The sequence below is a fragment of the Triturus cristatus genome, unplaced genomic scaffold (genome assembly GCF_964204655.1).
Source record: "Triturus cristatus unplaced genomic scaffold, aTriCri1.1 SCAFFOLD_262, whole genome shotgun sequence".
In the NCBI taxonomy this organism is placed as follows: Eukaryota; Metazoa; Chordata; class Amphibia; order Caudata; family Salamandridae; genus Triturus; species Triturus cristatus.
Genome location: NW_028187334.1, coordinates 317,541 through 338,940, shown reverse-complemented (window position 1 = coordinate 338,940; position 21,400 = coordinate 317,541). Strand labels below are relative to the sequence as shown.

Sequence of the window (21,400 nt, the reverse complement as noted above, 5' to 3'; positions counted from 1 at the left end):
CATTTGCAGTTGAAACTGAAGTTTGGTACTTATTCAGATATTATTTACATTGCCAATTTTTAGCTGAGAATCTAAAGGAACTGAGAGAGAAAATGGAATTCAAGTTTTGTCAGAAGTGGGATTCGAACCCACGCCTCCAGGAGAGACTGCGGCCTTAACGCAGCGCCTTAGACCACTCGGCCATCCTGACCCCATGCTGCTTTTTCATCTAAAGGGTGAGAAAGATATTAGGAACCAAAAAATGCACATAGCTGAGGCCAATAGTGGCTAGAGCAAGAAAAAAACTCACTGCACTCTTCCAAGAAGACAATCCTATAAGCCACTGCGAGGGAAATGATCATATTTCTCAAGAAAATAATTAGAGTCAACACAGGACTGTCAGAAGTGGGATTTGAACCCACGCCTCCAGAGGAGACTGCGACCTGAACGCAGCGCCTTAGACCACTCGGCCATCCTGACTTTCTTTCCCAGCATCTTCCAGAGGCCAGACAGCCATGCAGGTGAGGTACTGAAAAGGAATGCCCTCAATTTATTTATCCTATTATATGCACTTCCAACAGATCTTTGAACAATCTGTACAGAGCAGGACCTATGGAGAAATCTTTAGAACTTTGAGGCGAACAAAGAGAAAGTGCTATTCACCAGCCACTTGAACGGCTCAAAGCTGCTTTGAAATTGAGACAATAGCCACCTCTTGGCTGGCTAAAGCAATTTCAACAAGGGATCTCAAAGTCACAACATAGGGTGGAGTATGCAAATTTAAGCAGCCCCTGATCAAAGCCCTGAGGAAATTGCTGTAAGTGTGCTGGAGTCCAGTTGTCTACCAGATGAATGGCATTCTTCCAAATTTGCTGGGCCCGTCTGGCCAGGGCATACAAGAGCATGACTCTTCCAGATGACCTCTTACATGGGTCCTATGCTCATTTGGTAAGGATTGCGCTTTGTCAGCAAGACGTTATAGAACCTAAATATATGAGAAACCCCATCTCTCTTGACAAGAGGAGAACGGAATAACGTGCCAAGTGAAGACCAACAGATGCAACTTCCATCAGATGTTAACCTGATAAAGGAGATTAAATCTCCAAAAGGCATGTCAGAAGTGGGATTCGAACCCACGCCTCCAAAGGAGACTGTGGCCTAAACACAGCGCCTTAGACCTCTCGGCCATCCTGACAGTATATGCTTTTAAGAAATGAATAAAAGTTACTCAGAAACGTCTACCTCAATGCAAGCCTGAAATAATTTAAACCTTCAAACACAAGGTGCAACTTTATGCACAGGACAATAAACACAGCAGAACACATACGAAAGCACTTTATTTCACAGGTATACAGTTTTCATGCTTTTAGAACACCACATACCTCTCACCAGCTATTTAGGGTCCTGTATCCGACTCACAACATTTCCTTGCCTGCGACCTCTCTCTCTACACAAACAACTACAGCACAGGAAGGAGGAAGGCAATAGGTGGGGCAGTTTATGCAAATTTATGCTGCCAATGTGCCTTGCAGATTCATGCAGGATTTCTAGATCCTTGCTGGATACAAGAGAGTAGGCCTTGTTCCAGATAAACTATCCCTAGCAGGGAAAGTCTGAGCACAGGCACTCTTTTGCTCTTTAGCCCCTGGCCTGGGACTCACCCTCACTTGCTGAGGCGTGAAATTCTGCATACCAACTTTGCACAGAAGGTATGTTTGTGGTTGTTTGGGGATGGGTGGGAGGTCAAGAGCAGGGAAAAGCAGGTCTCCTTCACTACTAGACTCCTCTTCTATGCCTCCCTGCCATTCACTCACTCTGTCTTTGTTTCATTCTCTCCTTCCACAACACTCCTTCTCACTCACTCGCTCTATCACTTGTATTTTTGCCCTTGCTCTGCATTCTATAGTGGAAACATCTCTTGAATGAAGCATCTGAAAATGACGTGACATAAAATTTAAAACCTCCTTATTGGAAACCTAAAACATCACAAGACTTAATGTAACCCATTTCTTTCATAAAAAAGATTTTTAAAGTACCCCACAAAACAAATATAAAACACCACGAGTGCTAGAAGAATATTACATTAACGTTAAAGATAGAATAGGGCAAATGCATTTGCAGTTGAAACTGAAGTTTGGTACTTATTCAGATATTATTTACATTGCCAATTTTTAGCTGAGAATCTAAAGGAACTGAGAGAGAAAATGGAATTCAAGTTTTGTCAGAAGTGGGATTCGAACCCACGCCTCCAGGAGAGAGTGCGGCCTTAACGCAGCGCCTTAGACCACTCGGCCATCCTGACCCCATGCTGTATTTTCATCTAAAGGGTGAGAAAGATATTAGGAACCAAAAAATGCACAGAGCTTAGGCCAATAGTGGCTAGAGCAAGAAAAAAACTCACTGCACTCTTCCAAGAAGACAATCCTATAAGCCACTGCGAGGGAAATGATCATATTTCTCAAGAAAAAAATTAGAGTAAACAGAGGACTGTCAGAAGTGGGATTTGAACCCACGCCTCCAGAGGAGACTGCGACCTGAACGCAGCGCCTTAGACCACTCGGCCATCCTGACTTGCTTTCACAGCATCTTCCAGAGGCCAGACAGCCATGCAGGTGAGGTACTGAAAAGGAATGCCCTCAATTTATTTATCCTATTATATGCACTTCCAACAGATCTTTGAACAATCTGTACAGAGCAGGACCTATGGAGAACTCTTTAGAACTTTGAGGCGAACAAAGAGAAAGTGCTATTCACCAGCCACTTGAACGGCTCAAAGCTGCTTTGAAATTGAGACAATAGCCACCTCTTGGCTGGCTAAAGCAATTTCAACAAGGGATCTCAAAGTCACAACATAGGGTGGAGTATGCAAATTTAAGCAGCCCCTGATCAAAGCCCTGAGGAAATTGCTGTAAGTGTGCTGGAGTCCAGTTGTCTACCAGATGAATGGCATTCTTCCAAATTTGCTGGGCCCGTCTGGCCAGGGCATACAAGAGCATGACTCTTCCAGATGACCTCTTACATGGGTCCTATGCTCATTTGGTAAGGATTGCGCTTTGTCAGCAAGACGTTATAGAACCTAAATATATGAGAAACCCCATCTCTCTTGACAAGAGGAGAACGGAATAACGTGCCAAGTGAAGACCAACAGATGCAACTTCCATCAGATGTTAACCTGATAAAGGAGATTAAATCTCCAAAAGGCATGTCAGAAGTGGGATTCGAACCCACGCCTCCAAAGGAGACTGTGGCCTAAACACAGCGCCTTAGACCTCTCGGCCATCCTGACAGTATATGCTTTTAAGAAATGAATAAAAGTTACTCAGAAACGTCTACCTCAATGCAAGCCTGAAATAATTTAAACCTTCAAACACAAGGTGCAACTTTATGCACAGGACAATAAACACAGCAGAACACATACGAAAGCACTTTATTTCACAGGTATACAGTTTTCATGCTTTTAGAACACCACATACCTCTCACCAGCTATTTAGGGTCCTGTATCCGACTCACAACATTTCCTTGCCTGCGACCTCTCTCTCTACACAAACAACTACAGCACAGGAAGGAGGAAGGCAATAGGTGGGGCAGTTTATGCAAATTTATGCTGCCAATGTGCCTTGCAGATTCATGCAGGATTTCTAGATCCTTGCTGGATACAAGAGAGTAGGCCTTGTTCCAGATAAACTATCCCTAGCAGGGAAAGTCTGAGCACAGGCACTCTTTTGCTCTTTAGCCCCTGGCCTGGGACTCACCCTCACTTGCTGAGGCGTGAAATTCTGCATACCAACTTTGCACAGAAGGTATGTTTGTGGTTGTTTGGGGATGGGTGGGAGGTCAAGAGCAGGGAAAAGCAGGTCTCCTTCACTACTAGACTCCTCTTCTATGCCTCCCTGCCATTCACTCACTCTGTCTTTGTTTCATTCTCTCCTTCCACAACACTCCTTCTCACTCACTCGCTCTATCACTTGTATTTTTGCCCTTGCTCTGCATTCTATAGTGGAAACATCTCTTGAATGAAGCATCTGAAAATGACGTGACATAAAATTTAAAACCTCCTTATTGGAAACCTAAAACATCACAAGACTTAATGTAACCCATTTCTTTCATAAAAAAGATTTTTAAAGTACCCCACAAAACAAATATAAAACACCACGAGTGCTAGAAGAATATTACATTAACGTTAAAGATAGAATAGGGCAAATGCATTTGCAGTTGAAACTGAAGTTTGGTACTTATTCAGATATTATTTACATTGCCAATTTTTAGCTGAGAATCTAAAGGAACTGAGAGAGAAAATGGAATTCAAGTTTTGTCAGAAGTGGGATTCGAACCCACGCCTCCAGGAGAGAGTGCGGCCTTAACGCAGCGCCTTAGACCACTCGGCCATCCTGACCCCATGCTGTATTTTCATCTAAAGGGTGAGAAAGATATTAGGAACCAAAAAATGCACAGAGCTTAGGCCAATAGTGGCTAGAGCAAGAAAAAAACTCACTGCACTCTTCCAAGAAGACAATCCTATAAGCCACTGCGAGGGAAATGATCATATTTCTCAAGAAAAAAATTAGAGTAAACAGAGGACTGTCAGAAGTGGGATTTGAACCCACGCCTCCAGAGGAGACTGCGACCTGAACGCAGCGCCTTAGACCACTCGGCCATCCTGACTTGCTTTCACAGCATCTTCCAGAGGCCAGACAGCCATGCAGGTGAGGTACTGAAAAGGAATGCCCTCAATTTATTTATCCTATTATATGCACTTCCAACAGATCTTTGAACAATCTGTACAGAGCAGGACCTATGGAGAACTCTTTAGAACTTTGAGGCGAACAAAGAGAAAGTGCTATTCACCAGCCACTTGAACGGCTCAAAGCTGCTTTGAAATTGAGACAATAGCCACCTCTTGGCTGGCTAAAGCAATTTCAACAAGGGATCTCAAAGTCACAACATAGGGTGGAGTATGCAAATTTAAGCAGCCCCTGATCAAAGCCCTGAGGAAATTGCTGTAAGTGTGCTGGAGTCCAGTTGTCTACCAGATGAATGGCATTCTTCCAAATTTGCTGGGCCCGTCTGGCCAGGGCATACAAGAGCATGACTCTTCCAGATGACCTCTTACATGGGTCCTATGCTCATTTGGTAAGGATTGCGCTTTGTCAGCAAGACGTTATAGAACCTAAATATATGAGAAACCCCATCTCTCTTGACAAGAGGAGAACGGAATAACGTGCCAAGTGAAGACCAACAGATGCAACTTCCATCAGATGTTAACCTGATAAAGGAGATTAAATCTCCAAAAGGCATGTCAGAAGTGGGATTCGAACCCACGCCTCCAAAGGAGACTGTGGCCTAAACACAGCGCCTTAGACCTCTCGGCCATCCTGACAGTATATGCTTTTAAGAAATGAATAAAAGTTACTCAGAAACGTCTACCTCAATGCAAGCCTGAAATAATTTAAACCTTCAAACACAAGGTGCAACTTTATGCACAGGACAATAAACACAGAAGAACACATACGAAAGCACTTTATTTCACAGGTATACAGTTTTCATGCTTTTAGAACACCACATACCTCTCACCAGCTATTTAGGGTCCTGTATCCGACTCACAACATTTCCTTGCCTGCGACCTCTCTCTCTACACAAACAACTACAGCACAGGAAGTAGGAAGGCAATAGGTGGGGCAGTTTATGCAAATTTATGCTGCCAATGTGCCTTGCAGATTCATGCAGGATTTCTAGATCCTTGCTGGATACAAGAGAGTAGGCCTTGTTCCAGATAAACTATCCCTAGCAGGGAAAGTCTGAGCACAGGCACTCTTTTGCTCTTTAGCCCCTGGCCTGGGACTCACCCTCACTTGCTGAGGCGTGAAATTCTGCATACCAACTTTGCACAGAAGGTATGTTTGTGGTTGTTTGGGGATGGGTGGGAGGTCAAGAGCAGGGAAAAGCAGGTCTCCTTCACTACTAGACTCCTCTTCTATGCCTCCCTGCCATTCACTCACTCTGTCTTTGTTTCATTCTCTCCTTCCACAACACTCCTTCTCACTCACTCGCTCTATCACTTGTATTTTTGCCCTTGCTCTGCATTCTATAGTGGAAACATCTCTTGAATGAAGCATCTGAAAATGACGTGACATAAAATTTAAAACCTCCTTATTGGAAACCTAAAACATCACAAGACTTAATGTAACCCATTTCTTTCATAAAAAAGATTTTTAAAGTACCCCACAAAACAAATATAAAACACCACGAGTGCTAGAAGAATATTACATTAACGTTAAAGATAGAATAGGGCAAATGCATTTGCAGTTGAAACTGAAGTTTGGTACTTATTCAGATATTATTTACATTGCCAATTTTTAGCTGAGATTCTAAAGGAACTGAGAGAGAAAATGGAATTCAAGTTTTGTCAGAAGTGGGATTCGAACCCACGCCTCCAGGAGAGACTGCGGCCTTAACGCAGCGCCTTAGACCACTCGGCCATCCTGACCCCATGCTGCTTTTTAATCTAAAGGGTGAGAAAGATATTAGGAACCAAAAAATGCACATAGCTGAGGCCAATAGTGGCTAGAGCAAGAAAAAAACTCACTGCACTCTTCGAGAAGACAATCCTATAAGCCACTGCGAGGGAAATGATCATATTTCTCAAGAAAATAATTAGAGTCAACACAGGACTGTCAGAAGTGGGATTTGAACCCACGCCTCCAGAGGAGACTGCGACCTGAACGCAGCACCTTAGACCACTCGGCCATCCTGACTTTCTTTCCCAGCATCTTCCAGAGGCCAGACAGCCATGCAGGTGAGGTACTGAAAAGGAATGCCCTCAATTTATTTATCCTATTATATGCACTTCCAACAGATCTTTGAACAATCTGTACAGAGCAGGACCTATGGAGAACTCTTTAGAACTTTGAGGCGAACAAAGAGAAAGTGCTATTCACCAGCCACTTGAACGGCTCAAAGCTGCTTTGAAATTGAGACAATAGCCACCTCTTGGCTGGCTAAAGCAATTTCAACAAGGGATCTCAAAGTCAGAACATAGGGTGGAGTATGCAAATTTAAGCAGCCCCTGATCAAAGCCCTAAGGAAATTGCTGTAAGTGTGCTGGAGTCCAGTTGTCTACCAGATGCATGGCATTCTTCCAAATTTGCAGGGCCCGTCTGGCCAGTGCATACAAGAGCATGACTCTTCCAGATGACCTCTTACATGGGTCCTATGCTCATTTGGTAAGGATTGCGCTTTGTCAGCAAGACGTTATAGAACCTAAATATATGAGAAACCCCATCTCTCTTGACAAGAGGAGAACGGAATAACGTGCGAAGTGAGGACCAACAGATGCAACTTCCATCAGATGTTAACCTGATAAAGGAGATTAAATCTCCAAAAGGCATGTCAGAAGTGGGATTCGAACCCACGCCACCAAAGGAGACTGTGGTCTAAACACAGCGCCTTAGACCTCTCGGCCATCCTGACAGTATAGGCTTTTAAGAAATGAATAAAAGTTACTCAGAAATGTCTACCTCCATGCAAGCCTGAAATAATTTAAACCTTCAACCACAAGGTGCAACTTTATGCACAGGACAATAAACACAGAAGAACACATACGAAAGCACTTTATTTCACAGGTATACAGTTTTCATGCTTTTAGAACACCACATACCTCTCACCAGCTATTTAGGGTCCTGTATCCGACTCACAACATTTCCTTGCCTGCGACCTCTCTCTCTACACAAACAACTACAGCACAGGAAGTAGGAAGGCAATAGGTGGGGCAGTTTATGCAAATTTATGCTGCCAATGTGCCTTGCAGATTCATGCAGGATTTCTAGATCCTTGCTGGATACAAGAGAGTAGGCCTTGTTCCAGATAAACTATCCCTAGCAGGGAAAGTCTGAGCACAGGCACTCTTTTGCTCTTTAGCCCCTGGCCTGGGACTCACCCTCACTTGCTGAGGCGTGAAAATCTGCATACCAACTTTGCACAGAAGGTATGTTTGTGGTTGTTTGGGGATGGGTGGGAGGTCAAGAGCAGGGAAAAGCAGGTCTCCTGCACTACTAGACTCCTCTTCTATGCCTCCCTGCCATTCACTCACTCTGTCTTTGTTTCATTCTCTCCTTCCACAACACTCCTTCTCACTCACTCGCTCTATCACTTGTATTTTTGCCCTTGCTCTGCATTCTATAGTGGAAACATCTCTTGAATGAAGCATCTGAAAATGACGTGACATAAAATTTAAAACCTCCTTATTGGAAACCTAAAACATCACAAGACTTAATGTAACCCATTTCTTTCATAAAAAAGATTTTTAAAGTACCCCACAAAACAAATATAAAACACCACGAGTGCTAGAAGAATATTACATTAACGTTAAAGATAGAATAGGGCAAATGCATTTGCAGTTGAAACTGAAGTTTGGTACTTATTCAGATATTATTTACATTGCCAATTTTTAGCTGAGATTCTAAAGGAACTGAGAGAGAAAATGGAATTCAAGTTTTGTCAGAAGTGGGATTCGAACCCACGCCTCCAGGAGAGACTGCGGCCTTAACGCAGCGCCTTAGACCACTCGGCCATCCTGACCCCATACTGCTTTTTCATCTAAAGGGTGAGAAAGATATTAGGAACCAAAAAATGCACAGAGCTGAGGCCAATAGTGGCTAGAGCAAGAAAAAAACTCACTGCACTCTTCCAAGAAGACAATCCTATAAGCCACTGCGAGGGAAATGATCATATTTCTCAAGAAAAAAATTAGAGTAAACACAGGACTGTCAGGAGTGGGATTTGAACCCACGCCTCCAGAGGAGACTGCGACCTGAACGCAGCGCCTTAGAACACTCGGCCATCCTGACTTGCTTTCCCAGCATCTTCCAGAGGCCAGACAGCCATGCAGGTGAGGTACTGAAAAGGAATGCCCTCAATTTATTTATCCTATTATATGCACTTCCAACAGATCTTTGAACAATCTGTACAGAGCAGGACCTATGGAGAACTCTTTAGAACTTTGAGGCGAACAAAGAGAAAGTGCTATTCACAAGCCACTTGAACGGCTCAAAGCTGCTTTGAAATTGAGACAATAGCCACCTCTTGGCTGGCTAAAGCAATTTCAACAAGGGATCTCAAAGTCACAACATAGGGTGGAGTATGCAAATTTAAGCAGCCCCTGATCAAAGCCCTAAGGAAATTGCTGTAAGTGTGCTGGAGTCCAGTTGTCTACCAGATGCATGGCATTCTTCCAAATTTGCAGGGCCCGTCTGGCCAGTGCATACAAGAGCATGACTATTCCAGATGACCTCTTACATGGGTCCTATGCTCATTTGGTAAGGATTGCGCTTTGTCAGCAAGACGTTATAGAACCTAAATATATGAGAAACCCCATCTCTCTTGACAAGAGGAGAACGGAATAACGTGCGAAGTGAAGACCAACAGATGCAACTTCCATCAGATGTTAACCTGATAAAGGAGATTAAATCTCCAAAAGGCATGTCAGAAGTGGGATTCGAACCCACGCCTCCAAAGGAGACTGTGGCCTAAACACAGCGCCTTAGACCTCTCGGCCATCCTGACAGTATAGGCTTTTAAGAAATGAATAAAAGTTACTCAGAAACGTCTACCTCCATGCAAGCCTGAAATAATTTAAACCTTCAAACACAAGGTGCAACTTTATGCACAGGACAATAAACACAGAAGAACACATACGAAAGCACTTTATTTCACAGGTATACAGTTTTCATGCTTTTAGAACACCACATACCTCTCACCAGCTATTTAGGGTCCTGTATCCGACTCACAACATTTCCTTGCCTGCGACCTCTCTCTCTACACAAACAACTACAGCACAGGAAGTAGGAAGGCAATAGGTGGGGCAGTTTATGCAAATTTATGCTGCCAATGTGCCTTGCAGATTCATGCAGGATTTCTAGATCCTTGCTGGATACAAGAGAGTAGGCCTTGTTCCAGATAAACTATCCCTAGCAGGGAAAGTCTGAGCACAGGCACTCTTTTGCTCTTTAGCCCCTGGCCTGGGACTCACCCTCACTTGCTGAGGCGTGAAATTCTGCATACCAACTTTGCACAGAAGGTATGTTTGTGGTTGTTTGGGGATGGGTGGGAGGTCAAGAGCAGGGAAAAGCAGGTCTCCTTCACTACTAGACTCCTCTTCTATGCCTCCCTGCCATTCACTCACTCTGTCTTTGTTTCATTCTCTCCTTCCACAACACTCCTTCTCACTCACTCGCTCTATCACTTGTATTTTTGCCCTTGCTCTGCATTCTATAGTGGAAACATCTCTTGAATGAAGCATCTGAAAATGTCGTGACATAAAATTTAAAACCTCCTTATTGGAAACCTAAAACATCACAAGACTTAATGTAACCCATTTCTTTCATAAAAAAGATTTTTAAAGTACCCCACAAAAGAAATATAAAACACCACGAGTGCTAGAAGAATATTACATTAACGTTAAAGATAGAATAGGGCAAATGCATTTGCAGTTGAAACTGAAGTTTGGTACTTATTCAGATATTATTTACATTGCCAATTTTTGGCTGAGATTCTAAAGGAACTGAGAGAGAAAATGGAATTCAAGTTTTGTCAGAAGTGGGATTTGAACCAACGCCTCCAGGAGAGACTGCGGCCTTAACGCAGTGCCTTAGTCCACTCGGCCATCCTGACCCCATGCTGCTTTTTCATCTAAAGGGTGAGAAAGATATTAGGAACCAAAAAATGCACAGAGCTTAGGCCAATAGTGGCTAGAGCAAGAAAAAAACTCACTGCACTCTTCCAAGAAGACAATCCTATAAGCCACTGCGAGGGAAATGATCATATTTCTCAAGAAAATAATTAGAGTAAACACAGGACTGTCAGAAGTGGGATTTGAACCCACGCCTCCAGAGGAGACTGCGACCTGAACGCAGCGCCTTAGACCACTCGGCAATCCTGACTTGCTTTCACAGCATCTTCCAGAGGCCAGACAGCCATGCAGGTGAGGTACTGAAAAGGAATGCCCTCAATTTATTTATCCTAGCATATGCACTTCCAACAGATCTTTGAACAATCTGTACAGAGCAGGACCTATGGAGAACTCTTTAGAACTTTGAGGCGAACAAAGAGAAAGTGCTATTCACCAGCCACTTGAACGGCTCAAAGCTGCTTTGAAATTGAGACAATAGCCACCTCTTGGCTGGCTAAAGCAATTTCAACAAGGGATCTCAAGTCACAACATAGGGTGGAGTATGCAAATTTAAGCAGCCCCTGATCAAAGCCCTAAGGAAATTGCTGTAAGTGTGCTGGAGTCCAGTTGTCTACCAGATGCATGGCATTCTTCCAAATTTGCAGGGCCCGTCTGGCCAGGGCAAACAAGAGCATGACTCTTCCAGATGACCTCTTACATGGGTCCTATGCTCATTTGGTAAGGATTGCGCTTTGTCAGCAAGACGTTATAGAACCTAAATATATGAGAAACCCCATCTCTCTTGACAAGAGGAGAACGGAATAACGTGCCAAGTGAAGACCAACAGATGCAACTTCCATCAGATGTTAACCTGATAAAGGAGATTAAATCTCCAAAAGGCATGTCAGAAGTGGGATTCGAACCCACGCCTCCAAAGGAGACTGTGGCCTAAACACAGCGCCTTAGACCTCTCGGCCATCCTGACAGTATATGCTTTTAAGAAATGAATAAAAGTTACTCAGAAACGTCTACCTCAATGCAAGCCTGAAATAATTTAAACCTTCAAACACAAGGTGCAACTTTATGCACAGGACAATAAACACAGAAGAACACATACGAAAGCACTTTATTTCCCAGGTATACAGTTTTCATGCTTTTAGAACACCACATACCTCTCACCAGCTATTTAGGGTCCTGTATCCGACTCACAACATTTCCTTGCCTGCGACCTCTCTCTCTACACAAACAACTACAGCACAGGAAGTAGGAAGGCAATAGGTGGGGCAGTTTATGCAAATTTATGCTGCCAATGTGCCTTGCAGATTCATGCAGGATTTCTAGATCCTTGCTGGATACAAGAGAGTAGGCCTTGTTCCAGATAAACTATCCCTAGCAGGGAAAGTCTGAGCACAGGCACTCTTTTGCTCTTTAGCCCCTGGCCTGGGACTCACCCTCACTTGCTGAGGCGTGAAATTCTGCATACCAACTTTGCACAGAAGGTATGTTTGTGGTTGTTTGGGGATGGGTGGGAGGTCAAGAGCAGGGAAAAGCAGGTCTCCTTCACTACTAGACTCCTCTTCTATGCCTCCCTGCCGTTCACTCACTCTGTCTTTGTTTCATTCTCTCCTTCCACAACACTCCTTCTCACTCACTCGCTCTATCACTTGTATTTTTGCCCTTGCTCTGCATTCTATAGCGGAAACATCTCTTGAATGAAGCATCTGAAAATGACGTGACATAAAATTTAAAACCTCCTTATTGGAAACCTAAAACATCACAAGACTTAATGTAACCCATTTCTTTCATAAAAAAGATTTTTAAAGTACCCCACAAAACAAATATAAAACACCACGAGTGCTAGAAGAATATTACATTAACGTTAAAGATAGAATAGGGCAAATGCATTTGCAGTTGAAACTGAAGTTTGGTACTTATTCAGATATTATTTACATTGCCAATTTTTAGCTGAGATTCTAAAGGAACTGAGAGAGAAAATGGAATTCAAGTTTTGTCAGAAGTGGGATTCGAACCCACGCCTCCATGAGAGACTGCGGCCTTAACGCAGCGCCTTAGACCACTCGGCCATCCTGACCCCATGCTGCTTTTTCATCTAAAGGGTGAGAAAGATATTAGGAACCAAAAAATGCACAGAGCTGAGGCCAATAGTGGCTAGAGCAAGAAAAAAACTCACTGCACTCTTCCAAGAAGACAATCCTATAAGCCACTGCGAGGGAAATGATCATATTTCTCAAGAAAATAATTAGAGTAAACACAGGACTGTCAGAAGTGGGATTTGAACCCACGCCTCCAGAGGAGACTGCGACCTGAACGCAGCGCCTTAGACCACTCGGCCATCCTGACTTTCTTTCCCAGCATCTTCCAGAGGCCAGACAGCCATGCAGGTGAGGTACTGAAAAGGAATGCCCTCAATTTATTTATCCTATTATATGCACTTCCAACAGATCTTTGAACAATCTGTACAGAGCAGGACCTATGGAGAACTCTTTAGAACTTTGAGGCGAACAAAGAGAAAGTGCTATTCACCAGCCACTTGAACGGCTCAAAGCTGCTTTGAAATTGAGACAATAGCCACCTCTTGGCTGGCTAAAGCAATTTCAACAAGGGATCTCAAAGTCACAACATAGGGTGGAGTATGCAAATTTAAGCAGCCCCTGATCAAAGCCCTAAGGAAATTGCTGTAAGTGTGCTGGAGTCCAGTTGTCTACCAGATGCATGGCATTCTTCCAAATTTGCAGGGCCCGTCTGGCCAGTGCATACAAGAGCATGACTCTTCCAGATGACCTCTTACATGGGTCCTATGCTCATTTGGTAAGGATTGCGCTTTGTCAGCAAGACGTTATAGAACCTAAATATATGAGAAACCCCATCTCTCTTGACAAGAGGAGAACGGAATAACGTGCGAAGTGAAGACCAACAGATGCAACTTCCATCAGATGTTAACCTGATAAAGGAGATTAAATCTCCAAAAGGCATGTCAGAAGTGGGATTCGAACACACGCCTCCAAAGGAGACTGTGGTCTAAACACAGCGCCTTAGACCTCTCGGCCATCCTGACAGTATAGGCTTTTAAGAAATGAATAAAAGTTACTCAGAAACGTCTACCTCCATGCAAGCCTGAAATAATTTAAACCTTCAAACACAAGGTGCAACTTTATGCACAGGACAATAAACACAGAAGAACACATACGAAAGCACTTTATTTCACAGGTATACAGTTTTCATGCTTTTAGAACACCACATACCTCTCACCAGCTATTTAGGGTCCTGTATCCGACTCACAACATTTCCTTGCCTGCGACCTCTCTCTCTACACAAACAACTACAGCACAGGAAGTAGGAAGGCAATAGGTGGGGCAGTTTATGCAAATTTATGCTGCCAATGTGCCTTGCAGATTCATGCAGGATTTCTAGATCCTTGCTGGATACAAGAGAGTAGGCCTTGTTCCAGATAAACTATCCCTAGCAGGGAAAGTCTGAGCACAGGCACTCTTTTGCTCTTTAGCCCCTGGCCTGGGACTCACCCTCACTTGCTGAGGCGTGAAATTCTGCATACCAACTTTGCACAGAAGGTATGTTTGTGGTTGTTTGGGGATGGGTGGGAGGTCAAGAGCAGGGAAAAGCAGGTCTCCTTCACTACTAGACTCCTCTTCTATGCCTCCCTGCCATTCACTCACTCTGTCTTTGTTTCATTCTCTCCTTCCACAACACTCCTTCTCACTCACTCGCTCTATCACTTGTATTTTTGCCCTTGCTCTGCATTCTATAGTGGAAACATCTCTTGAATGAAGCATCTGAAAATGACGTGACATAAAATTTAAAACCTCCTTATTGGAAACCTAAAACATCACAAGACTTAATGTAACCCATTTCTTTCATAAAAAAGATTTTTAAAGTACCCCACAAAAGAAATATAAAACACCACGAGTGCTAGAAGAATATTACATTAACGTTAAAGATAGAATAGGGCAAATGCATTTGCAGTTGAAACTGAAGTTTGGTACTTATTCAGATATTATTTACATTGCCAATTTTTGGCTGAGATTCTAAAGGAACTGAGAGAGAAAATGGAATTCAAGTTTTGTCAGAAGTGGGATTTGAACCAACGCCTCCAGGAGAGACTGCGGCCTTAACGCAGCGCCTTAGACCACTCGGCCATCCTCACCCCATGCTGCTTTTTCATCTAAAGGGTGAGAAAGATATTAGGAACCAAAAAATGCACAGAGCTAAGGCCAATAGTGGCTAGAGCAAGAAAAAAACTCACTGCACTCTTCCAAGAAGACAATCCTATAAGCCACTGCGAGGGAAATGATCATATTTCTCAAGAAAATAATTAGAGTAAACACAGGACTGTCAGAAGTGGGATTTGAACCCACGCCTCCAGAGGAGACTGCGACCTGAACGCAGCGCCTTAGACCACTCGGCCATCCTGACTTGCTTTCCCAGTATCTTCCAGAGGCCAGACAGCCATGCAGGTGAGGTACTGAAAAGGAATGCCCTCAATTTATTTATCCTAGCATATGCACTTCCAACAGATCTTTGAACAATCTGTACAGAGCAGGACCTATGGAGAACTCTTTAGAACTTTGAGGCGAACAAAGAGAAAGTGCTATTCACCAGCCACTTGAACGGCTCAAAGCTGCTTTGAAATTGAGACAATAGCCACCTCTTGGCTGGCTAAAGCAATTTCAACAAGGGATCTCAAAGTCACAACATAGGGTGGAGTATGCAAATTTAAGCAGCCCCTGATCAAAGCCCTAAGGAAATTGCTGTAAGTGTGCTGGAGTCCAGTTGTCTACCAGATGCATGGCATTCTTCCAAATTTGCAGGGCCCGTCTGGCCAGGGCATACAAGAGCATGACTCTTCCAGATGACCTCTTACATGGGTCCTATGCTCATTTGGTAAGGATTGCGCTTTGTCAGCAAGACGTTATAAAACCTAAATATATGAGAAACCCCATCTCTCTTGACAAGAGGAGAACGGAATAACGTGCCAAGTGAAGACCAACAGATGCAACTTCCATCAGATGTTAACCTGATAAAGGAGATTAAATCTCCAAAAGGCATGTCAGAAGTGGGATTCGAACCCACGCCTCCAAAGGAGACTGTGGCCTAAACACAGCGCCTTAGACCTCTCGGCCATCCTGACAGTATAGGCTTTTAAGAAATGAATAAAAGTTACTCAGAAACGTCTACCTCCATGCAAGCCTGAAATAATTTAAACCTTCAAACACAAGGTGCAACTTTATGCACAGGACAATAAACACAGAAGAACACATACGAAAGCACTTTATTTCACAGGTATACAGTTTTCATGCTTTTAGAACACCACATACCTCTCACCAGCTATTTAGGGTCCTGTATCCGACTCACAACATTTCCTTGCCTGCGACCTCTCTCTCTACACAAACAACTACAGCACAGGAAGTAGGAAGGCAATAGGTGGGGCAGTTTATGCAAATTTATGCTGCCAATGTGCCTAGCAGATTCATGCAGGATTTCTAGATCCTTGCTGGATACAAGAGAGTAGGCCTTGTTCCAGATAAACTATCCCTAGCAGGGAAAGTCTGAGCACAGGCACTCTTTTGCTCTTTAGCCCCTGGCCTGGGACTCACCCTCACTTGCTGAGGCGTGAAATTCTGCATACCAACTTTTCACAGAAGGTATGTTTGTGGTTGTTTGGGGATGGGTGGGAGGTCAAGAGCAGTGAAAAGCAGGTCTCCTTCACTACTAGACTACTCTTCTATGCCTCCCTGCCGTTCACTCACTCTGTCTTTGTTTCATTCTCTCCTTCCACAACACTTCTTCTCACTCACTCGCTCTATCACTTGTATTTTTGCCCTTACTCTGCATTCTATAGTGGAAACATCTCTTGAATGAAGCATCTGAAAATGACGTGACATAAAATTTAAAACCTCCTTATTGGAAACCTAAAACATCACAAGACTTAATGTAACCCATTTCTTTCATAAAAAAGATTTTTAAAGTACCCCACAAAACAAATATAAAACACCACGAGTGCTAGAAGAATATTACATTAACGTTAAAGATAGAATAGGGCAAATGCATTTGCAGTTGAAACTGAAGTTTGGTACTTATTCAGATATTATTTACATTGCCAATTTTTAGCTGAGAATCTAAAGGAACTGAGAGAGAAAATGGAATTCAAGTTTTGTCAGAAGTGGGATTCGAACCCACGCCTCCAGGAGAGACTGCGGCCTTAACGCAGCGCCTTAGACCACTCGGCCATCCTGACCCCATGCTGCTTTTTCATCTAAAGGGTGAGAAAGATATTAGGAACCAAAAAATGCACATAGCTGAGGCCAATAGTGGCTAGAGCAAGAAAAAAACTCACTGCACTCTTCCAAGAAGACAATCCTATAAGCCACTGCGAGGGAAATGATCATATTTCTCAAGAAAATAATTAGAGTCAACACAGGACTGTCAGAAGTGGGATTTGAACCCACGCCTCCAGAGGAGACTGCGACCTGAACGCAGCGCCTTAGACCACTCGGCCATCCTGACTTTCTTTCCCAGCATCTTCCAGAGGCCAGACAGCCATGCAGGTGAGGTACTGAAAAGGAATGCCCTCAATTTATTTATCCTATTATATGCACTTCCAACAGATCTTTGAACAATCTGTACAGAGCAGGACCTATGGAGAACTCTTTAGAACTTTGAGGCGAACAAAGAGAAAGTGCTATTCACCAGCCACTTGAACGGCTCAAAGCTGCTTTGAAATTGAGACAATAGCCACCTCTTGGCTGGCTAAAGCAATTTCAACAAGGGATCTCAAAGTCAGAACATAGGGTGGAGTATGCAAATTTAAGCAGCCCCTGATCAAAGCCCTAAGGAAATTGCTGTAAGTGTGCTGGAGTCCAGTTGTCTACCAGATGCATGGCATTCTTCCAAATTTGCAGGGCCCGTCTGGCCAGTGCATACAAGAGCATGACTCTTCCAGATGACCTCTTACATGGGTCCTATGCTCATTTGGTAAGGATTGCGCTTTGTCAGCAAGACGTTATAGAACCTAAATATATGAGAAACCCCATCTCTCTTGACAAGAGGAGAACGGAATAACGTGCGAAGTGAGGACCAACAGATGCAACTTCCATCAGATGTTAACCTGATAAAGGAGATTAAATCTCCAAAAGGCATGTCAGAAGTGGGATTCGAACCCACGCCTCCAAAGGAGACTGTGGTCTAAACACAGCGCCTTAGACCTCTCGGCCATCCTGACAGTATAGGCTTTTAAGAAATGAATAAAAGTTACTCAGAAATGTCTACCTCCATGCAAGCCTGAAATAATTTAAACCTTCAAACACAAGGTGCAACTTTATGCACAGGACAATAAACACAGAAGAACACATACGAAAGCACTTTATTTCACAGGTATACAGTTTTCATGCTTTTAGAACACCACATACCTCTCACCAGCTATTTAGGGTCCTGTATCCGACTCACAACATTTCCTTGCCTGCGACCTCTCTCTCTACACAAACAACTACAGCACAGGAAGTAGGAAGGCAATAGGTGGGGCAGTTTATGCAAATTTATGCTGCCAATGTGCCTTGCAGATTCATGCAGGATTTCTAGATCCTTGCTGGATACAAGAGAGTAGGCCTTGTTCCAGATAAACTATCCCTAGCAGGGAAAGTCTGAGCACAGGCACTCTTTTGCTCTTTAGCCCCTGGCCTGGGACTCACCCTCACTTGCTGAGGCGTGAAAATCTGCATACCAACTTTGCACAGAAGGTATGTTTGTGGTTGTTTGGGGATGGGTGGGAGGTCAAGTGCAGGGAAAAGCAGGTCTCCTGCACTACTAGACTCCTCTTCTATGCCTCCCTGCCATTCACTCACTCTGTCTTTGTTTCATTCTCTCCTTCCACAACACTCCTTCTCACTCACTCGCTCTATCACTTGTATTTTTGCCCTTGCTCTGCATTCTATAGTGGAAACATCTCTTGAATGAAGCATCTGAAAATGACGTGACATAAAATTTAAAACCTCCTTATTGGAAACCTAAAACATCACAAGACTTAATGTAACCCATTTCTTTCATAAAAAAGATTTTTAAAGTACCCCACAAAACAAATATAAAACACCACGAGTGCTAGAAGAATATTACATTAACGTTAAAGATAGAATAGGGCAAATGCATTTGCAGTTGAAACTGAAGTTTGGTACTTATTCAGATATTATTTACATTGCCAATTTTTAGCTGAGATTCTAAAGGAACTGAGAGAGAAAATGGAATTCAAGTTTTGTCAGAAGTGGGATTCGAACCCACGCCTCCAGGAGAGACTGCGGCCTTAACGCAGCGCCTTAGACCACTCGGCCATCCTGACCCCATACTGCTTTTTCATCTAAAGGGTGAGAAAGATATTAGGAACCAAAAAATGCACAGAGCTGAGGGCAATAGTGGCTAGAGCAAGAAAAAAACTCACTGCACTCTTCCAAGAAGACAATCCTATAAGCCACTGCGAGGGAAATGATCATATTTCTCAAGAAAAAAATTAGAGTAAACACAGGACTGTCAGGAGTGGGATTTGAACCCACGCCTCCAGAGGAGACTGCGACCTGAACGCAGCGCCTTAGAACACTCGGCCATCCTGACTTGCTTTCCCAGCATCTTCCAGAGGCCAGACAGCCATGCAGGTGAGGTACTGAAAAGGAATGCCCTCAATTTATTTATCCTATTATATGCACTTCCAACAGATCTTTGAACAATCTGTACAGAGCAGGACCTATGGAGAACTCTTTAGAACTTTGAGGCGAACAAAGAGAAAGTGCTATTCACAAGCCACTTGAACGGCTCAAAGCTGCTTTGAAATTGAGACAATAGCCACCTCTTGGCTGGCTAAAGCAATTTCAACAAGGGATCTCAAAGTCACAACATAGGGTGGAGTATGCAAATTTAAGCAGCCCCTGATCAAAGCCCTAAGGAAATTGCTGTAAGTGTGCTGGAGTCCAGTTGTCTACCAGATGCATGGCATTCTTCCAAATTTGCAGGGCCCGTCTGGCCAGTGCATACAAGAGCATGACTATTCCAGATGACCTCTTACATGGGTCCTATGCTCATTTGGTAAGGATTGCGCTTTGTCAGCAAGACGTTATAGAACCTAAATATATGAGAAACCCCATCTCTCTTGACAAGAGGAGAACGGAATAACGTGCGAAGTGAAGACCAACAGATGCAACTTCCATCAGATGTTAACCTGATAAAGGAGATTAAATCTCCAAAAGGCATGTCAGAAGTGGGATTCGAACCCACGCCTCCAAAGGAGACTGTGGCCTAAACACAGCGCCTTAGACCTCTCGGCCATCCTGACAGTATAGGCTTTTAAGAAATGAATAAAAGTTACTCAGAAACGTCTACCTCCATGCAAGCCTGAAATAATTTAAACCTTCAAACACAAGGTGCAACTTTATGCACAGGACAATAAACACAGAAGAACACATACGAAAGCACTTTATTTCACAGGTATACAGTTTTCATGCTTTTAGAACACCACATACCTCTCACCAGCTATTTAGGGTCCTGTATCCGACTCACAACATTTCCTTGCCTGCGACCTCTCTCTCTACACAAACAACTACAGCACAGGAAGTAGGAAGGCAATAGGTGGGGCAGTTTATGCAAATTTATGCTGCCAATGTGCCTTGCAGATTCATGCAGGATTTCTAGATCCTTGCTGGATACAAGAGAGTAGGCCTTGTTCCAGATAAACTATCCCTAGCAGGGAAAGTCTGAGCACAGGCACTCTTTTGCTCTTTAGCCCCTGGCCTGGGACTCACCCTCACTTGCTGAGGCGTGAAATTCTGCATACCAACTTTGCACAGAAGGTATGTTTGTGGTTGTTTGGGGATGGGTGGGAGGTCAAGAGCAGGGAAAAGCAGGTCTCCTTCACTACTAGACTCCTCTTCTATGCCTCCCTGCCATTCACTCACTCTGTCTTTGTTTCATTCTCTCCTTCCACAACACTCCTTCTCACTCACTCGCTCTATCACTTGTATTTTTGCCCTTGCTCTGCATTCTATAGTGGAAACATCTCTTGAATGAAGCATCTGAAAATGTCGTGACATAAAATTTAAAACCTCCTTATTGGAAACCTAAAACATCACAAGACTTAATGTAACCCATTTCTTTCATAAAAAAGATTTTTAAAGTACCCCACAAAAGAAATATAAAACACCACGAGTGCTAGAAGAATATTACATTAACGTTAAAGATAGAATAGGGCAAATGCATTTGCAGTTGAAACTGAAGTTTGGTACTTATTCAGATATTATTTACATTGCCAATTTTTGGCTGAGATTCTAAAGGAACTGAGAGAGAAAATGGAATTCAAGTTTTGTCAGAAGTGGGATTTGAACCAACGCCTCCAGGAGAGACTGCGGCCTTAACGCAGTGCCTTAGTCCACTCGGCCATCCTGACCCCATGCTGCTTTTTCATCTAAAGGGTGAGAAAGATATTAGGAACCAAAAAATGCACAGAGCTTAGGCCAATAGTGGCTAGAGCAAGAAAAAAACTCACTGCACTCTTCCAAGAAGACAATCCTATAAGCCACTGCGAGGGAAATGATCTTTTTTCTCAAGAAAATAATTAGAGTAAACACAGGACTGTCAGAAGTGGGATTTGAACCCACGCCTCCAGAGGAGACTGCGACCTGAACGCAGCGCCTTAGACCACTCGGCAATCCTGACTTGCTTTCACAGCATCTTCCAGAGGCCAGACAG

General features: G+C 43.5%; 22 non-coding genes across 22 annotated transcripts; all 22 read right to left on the bottom strand.

The window, feature by feature from the left end:
• Window positions 1-107: 107 nt before the first annotated feature.
• On the bottom strand, window positions 108-190 carry TRNAL-AAG (transfer RNA leucine (anticodon AAG)). The gene has a single exon. It is a non-coding gene; the product is annotated as a tRNA-Leu (tRNA).
• A 186-nt stretch (window positions 191-376) lies between these two features.
• TRNAL-CAG (transfer RNA leucine (anticodon CAG)) lies at window positions 377-459 on the bottom strand. Its single transcript has one exon. It is a non-coding gene; the product is annotated as a tRNA-Leu (tRNA).
• Window positions 460-1,091: 632 nt separating this feature from the next.
• On the bottom strand, window positions 1,092-1,174 carry TRNAL-UAG (transfer RNA leucine (anticodon UAG)). The gene has a single exon. It is a non-coding gene; the product is annotated as a tRNA-Leu (tRNA).
• Window positions 1,175-2,467: 1,293 nt separating this feature from the next.
• On the bottom strand, window positions 2,468-2,550 carry TRNAL-CAG (transfer RNA leucine (anticodon CAG)). Its single transcript has one exon. It is a non-coding gene; the product is annotated as a tRNA-Leu (tRNA).
• A 632-nt stretch (window positions 2,551-3,182) lies between these two features.
• TRNAL-UAG (transfer RNA leucine (anticodon UAG)) lies at window positions 3,183-3,265 on the bottom strand. Its single transcript has one exon. It is a non-coding gene; the product is annotated as a tRNA-Leu (tRNA).
• Window positions 3,266-4,558: 1,293 nt separating this feature from the next.
• TRNAL-CAG (transfer RNA leucine (anticodon CAG)) lies at window positions 4,559-4,641 on the bottom strand. The gene has a single exon. It is a non-coding gene; the product is annotated as a tRNA-Leu (tRNA).
• Window positions 4,642-5,273: 632 nt separating this feature from the next.
• On the bottom strand, window positions 5,274-5,356 carry TRNAL-UAG (transfer RNA leucine (anticodon UAG)). The gene has a single exon. It is a non-coding gene; the product is annotated as a tRNA-Leu (tRNA).
• A 1,024-nt stretch (window positions 5,357-6,380) lies between these two features.
• On the bottom strand, window positions 6,381-6,463 carry TRNAL-AAG (transfer RNA leucine (anticodon AAG)). Its single transcript has one exon. It is a non-coding gene; the product is annotated as a tRNA-Leu (tRNA).
• A 185-nt stretch (window positions 6,464-6,648) lies between these two features.
• TRNAL-CAG (transfer RNA leucine (anticodon CAG)) lies at window positions 6,649-6,731 on the bottom strand. Its single transcript has one exon. It is a non-coding gene; the product is annotated as a tRNA-Leu (tRNA).
• Window positions 6,732-7,363: 632 nt separating this feature from the next.
• Window positions 7,364-7,446, bottom strand: TRNAL-UAG (transfer RNA leucine (anticodon UAG)). Its single transcript has one exon. It is a non-coding gene; the product is annotated as a tRNA-Leu (tRNA).
• Window positions 7,447-8,470: 1,024 nt separating this feature from the next.
• TRNAL-AAG (transfer RNA leucine (anticodon AAG)) lies at window positions 8,471-8,553 on the bottom strand. Its single transcript has one exon. It is a non-coding gene; the product is annotated as a tRNA-Leu (tRNA).
• Window positions 8,554-9,454: 901 nt separating this feature from the next.
• Window positions 9,455-9,537, bottom strand: TRNAL-UAG (transfer RNA leucine (anticodon UAG)). The gene has a single exon. It is a non-coding gene; the product is annotated as a tRNA-Leu (tRNA).
• Window positions 9,538-11,544: 2,007 nt separating this feature from the next.
• Window positions 11,545-11,627, bottom strand: TRNAL-UAG (transfer RNA leucine (anticodon UAG)). Its single transcript has one exon. It is a non-coding gene; the product is annotated as a tRNA-Leu (tRNA).
• Window positions 11,628-12,651: 1,024 nt separating this feature from the next.
• Window positions 12,652-12,734, bottom strand: TRNAL-AAG (transfer RNA leucine (anticodon AAG)). The gene has a single exon. It is a non-coding gene; the product is annotated as a tRNA-Leu (tRNA).
• A 186-nt stretch (window positions 12,735-12,920) lies between these two features.
• On the bottom strand, window positions 12,921-13,003 carry TRNAL-CAG (transfer RNA leucine (anticodon CAG)). The gene has a single exon. It is a non-coding gene; the product is annotated as a tRNA-Leu (tRNA).
• Window positions 13,004-15,011: 2,008 nt separating this feature from the next.
• On the bottom strand, window positions 15,012-15,094 carry TRNAL-CAG (transfer RNA leucine (anticodon CAG)). Its single transcript has one exon. It is a non-coding gene; the product is annotated as a tRNA-Leu (tRNA).
• A 632-nt stretch (window positions 15,095-15,726) lies between these two features.
• Window positions 15,727-15,809, bottom strand: TRNAL-UAG (transfer RNA leucine (anticodon UAG)). Its single transcript has one exon. It is a non-coding gene; the product is annotated as a tRNA-Leu (tRNA).
• Window positions 15,810-16,833: 1,024 nt separating this feature from the next.
• Window positions 16,834-16,916, bottom strand: TRNAL-AAG (transfer RNA leucine (anticodon AAG)). Its single transcript has one exon. It is a non-coding gene; the product is annotated as a tRNA-Leu (tRNA).
• Window positions 16,917-17,102: 186 nt separating this feature from the next.
• TRNAL-CAG (transfer RNA leucine (anticodon CAG)) lies at window positions 17,103-17,185 on the bottom strand. The gene has a single exon. It is a non-coding gene; the product is annotated as a tRNA-Leu (tRNA).
• Window positions 17,186-17,817: 632 nt separating this feature from the next.
• Window positions 17,818-17,900, bottom strand: TRNAL-UAG (transfer RNA leucine (anticodon UAG)). Its single transcript has one exon. It is a non-coding gene; the product is annotated as a tRNA-Leu (tRNA).
• A 1,024-nt stretch (window positions 17,901-18,924) lies between these two features.
• Window positions 18,925-19,007, bottom strand: TRNAL-AAG (transfer RNA leucine (anticodon AAG)). Its single transcript has one exon. It is a non-coding gene; the product is annotated as a tRNA-Leu (tRNA).
• A 901-nt stretch (window positions 19,008-19,908) lies between these two features.
• TRNAL-UAG (transfer RNA leucine (anticodon UAG)) lies at window positions 19,909-19,991 on the bottom strand. The gene has a single exon. It is a non-coding gene; the product is annotated as a tRNA-Leu (tRNA).
• Between the last annotated feature and the right edge of the window lie 1,409 nt (window positions 19,992-21,400).